The following is a 3,858-nucleotide window of genomic DNA, read 5'->3' on the forward strand; positions in this document are numbered from 1 at the left end:
CCGTTCTGAAAACAGAACCAAATGAGGAACTAGCTTTGATAGGGGAACACTAAACCTCATACAAAACTGTCAAAATTATGCTAAGGACTTGGAATACGAAAACTACGCGTCCAAACTTTATTGTATCACAATCTAGAAAAGACTACAAAATATTGGTTGGAGTACTGACGGTACATTGTCTCAACCGATGTCCAGAGCGATGCATCTAACACATGTAACGAAGCGAAAGCTAGGGGTACTTTGAAATACCTACTTTGCCACTATCCTGCTATTTGTAGAACCCGACAAATGTGCCTAGGACCAGCATATTTTTCATCCTTGATTTTTTTTTATTCCTGACGTTCAAGTTGAGTTTTGAGCTTTGGTGTATTAAGAGACTTATGAATAGTAGAATTTTATGGCAAACATTTTTTTGGTACATTTGGTTTTTTGCGCTTTCCCGAAAAAGACACAGAAAAGTCGCATGTACTGAGAAGTTACAAGGTTAAGATTTTCCATAAAAATATTCCCCGTTACGTTTTGCATAGAACTGCTGAACGGTTCATATATCTAAATTGTAAAAATCACTTAGTTTCCCATATCAGTTTACCAAAACTATGTGCAAAAGGTGGGTACTTTAACCCCCACAAAATAAAATTCAGACGTAAACTATTAAATCACCGCTATACGAATATTTTTCCACCTCTATACCAAAACTCATTGTTGGAAATTTATTACAATATTAACATATGTTTTGGGTTGCACAGTGTTACCTTATTTATAAAAAATTATATTTGTTAGTTTGCACGTATTTTAAAAGCTGCCAAACCAATCATCGGACTGCAATGAAACTACGCCAACTTATTGGTTGCAATCACCGGAAAGCTATAGGCATAGTAAAATTAATTTAAAATAAGGGGGCGTGGCACCTCCCATACAAACCAGTTTTCAATAATGCAGCCAATAATGCAGTACTCAATTTACTTTTGCTCGGTATGACTACCTTTTGCCTTGATTATAGCCTTGAGGGGGTCCAGAAATGAATCGCAAGCTGCCGGAATGTGACTTGCAGGTATTTTGGTCCACTCACGGACTATAACTTTTTTTAGCGCCTCGAGACTGGAGACTCTTTTAGTTCGAACCTTGTACTTCAATATGGCCTAAAAAGAATAATCCATCGGATTCGCGTATGGTAAATTTGAGAGCCATTGTGTGGACGTTGTGAAGTTCGGATCGTGATTTTCTAACCATTCTTGGTTCAATCGAGCTTCGTTAGACGGTGCCGATTCCTGTTGAAACGTCTATGGTCTGTCACCGAAATGTTTATCTGCACGGCTTCAAAGCAACCTCCAGAATACTTTCCCGATAATATTTCGCATTTACCTTGACGTCAGGCTCGATGAAAACGATTGAAGAGCGCCCATCAGCGGTTACAGCTGCCCAAACCATTACTTGGGGCGGGTGCTGCCTCATGGTGGCCAATCGATGACTCAAATTCTCGTATGAGCAGAAAACACAATGTTCGGAAATTTACCACTTTCGGCCTTCGCTGATTGTCATTTTCCAGCAAAATATAATGCAACTACACTTCTTCTTCTTAATTGGCGCTATAACCGCTTACGCGATTTTGGCCGAGTTTAACAAAGCGCGCCAGTCGTTTCTTTCTCGTGCTAACCGGCGCCAGTTGGACACACCAAGTGAAGCCAAGTCCTTCTCCACCTGATCTTTCCAACGCAGTGGAGGCCGCCCTCTTCCTCTGCTACCACCAGCTGGTACCGCATCGAATACTTTCAAAGCCGGAGCGTTTGTATCCATTCGGACGACATGACCCAGCCAACGTAGCCGCTGGATCTTTATTCGCTGCGCTATGTCTATGTCGTCGTAAAGCTCATACAGCTCATCGTTCCATCGTCTGCGATATTCGCCGTTGCCAACGTGCAAAGGTCCAAAAATCTTACGCAGAATCTTTCTCTCGAACACTCCAAGCGTCGCTTCATCGGATGTTGTCATCGTCCAAGCTTCTGCGCCATACGTTAGGACGGGCATGATGAGAGTCTTGTAGAGTGTTAGTTTTGTTCGTCGAGAGAGGACTTTACTACTCAGTTGCCTACTTAGTCCAAAGTAGCACTTGTTGGCAAGAGAGATTCTACGTTGGATTTCAAGGCTGACATTGTTATCGGTGTTAATGCTGGTTCCTAAATAGACGAAGTCTTTTACAACCTCGAAATTATAACTGTCTACAGTGACGTGGGTGCCGATACGCGAGTGCGCCGACTGTTTGTTTGAAGACAGGAGGTACTTCGTTTTGTCCTCGTTCACCACCAAACCCATTCGCTTTGCCTCTTTATCCAGTTTGGAGAAGGCAGAACTAACAGCGCGGTTGTTAAGGCCGATGATGTCAATATCATCGGCATACGCCAACAATTGTACGCTCTTATAAAAAATTGTGCCTGAGCGATTAAGTTCTGCGGCTCGTACGATGCTCTCCAACATCAGGTTAAAGAAGTCACACGACAGCGAGTCACCCTGTCTGAAACCTCGTTTGGTATCAAACGGCTCGGAGAGGTCCTTCCCAATTCTGACGGCGCTACTGGTGTTGAGCAACGTCATCTTACATAGCCGTATTAGTTTTGCGGGGATACCAAATTCAGACATCGCGGCATACAGGTAACTCCTTTCCGTACTCTCGAATGCAGCTTTGAAATCGACGAAAAGATGGTGTGTGTCGATTCTCCTTTCATGGGTCTTTTCCAAGATTTGGCGTATTGAGAATATTTGGTCGATGGTAGACTTTCCAGGTCTGAAGCCACACTGATAAGGTCCAATCAGTTGGTTGACGGTGGGCTTCAGCCTTTCACACAATACGCTCGCTAGAACCTTATAGGCGATATTTAGAAGACTAATCCCGCGGTAATTGGCACAAATTGCAGGATCGCCCTTCTTATGGATTGGGCAGAGCACACTTAAATTCCAATCGGCAGGCATGCTTTCATCCGACCATATTTTGCATAGAAGCTGATGCATGCACCTTACCAGCTCCTCGCCGCCATGTTTGAATAGCTCACCCGGTAGTCCGTCGGCGCCCGCGGCTTTGTTGTTTTTTAGCCGCATTATTGCTATTCTCACCTCGTCATTATCGGGTAACGGAACGACAATTCCGTCGTCAACGATTGGGGTATCGGGATCTTCACTTTCTCGGTGACATGCGCAGCTGTCACTGTTCAATAGGTTCGAGAAGTGTTCCCTCCATAATTTAAGATTGCTCTGTACGTCAGTCACCAGTTCGCCGTCTTTGTTCTTACAGGAAAACGCCCCGGTCTTGAAACCTTCTGTAAGCCGCCGAACTTTCTGGTAGAATTTTCGGGCGTTGTTCCTGTTGGCCAGCATCTCAAGCTCTTCGCACTCACGTATTTCGGCCTCTCGTTTCTTCTTTCGGATAATACGTCTCTCTTCCTTTTTCAGCTCTCTGTAGCGATCCCACATGGCTCGCGTTGCGCCCGATCGCAGCGTGGCTCTATAGGCGGCATCCTTTCTTTCTGCGGCAGCATGACATTCCTCGTCGTACCAATTGTTTTTTCGGGCTCGCCGGAATCCGATTTCTTCTTCGGCGGCGGTACGTAGAGAACGAGAAATGTTGCTCCATTGTTCGTGGATGCCGGTTTGTTGGGCAGTGCTCTCTGAGAGCAGGAGTGAGAGTCGAGTGGCGAATCTTCTGGCTGTCTGTTGTGATTGCAGCTTTTCGATGTCGAACATTCTTTGCGTAGGTAGATGCACGTTTTTTGCTGCACAGAGGCGTGTGCGCAGTTTGGCTGCAACAAGGTAGTGATCCGAGTCAATGTTGGGTCCTCGGATCGTACGTACATCTAATACACTAGAAGC

This window comes from Anastrepha obliqua, chromosome 4 (genome assembly GCF_027943255.1).
Source record: "Anastrepha obliqua isolate idAnaObli1 chromosome 4, idAnaObli1_1.0, whole genome shotgun sequence".
Classification (NCBI taxonomy): domain Eukaryota; kingdom Metazoa; phylum Arthropoda; class Insecta; order Diptera; family Tephritidae; genus Anastrepha; species Anastrepha obliqua.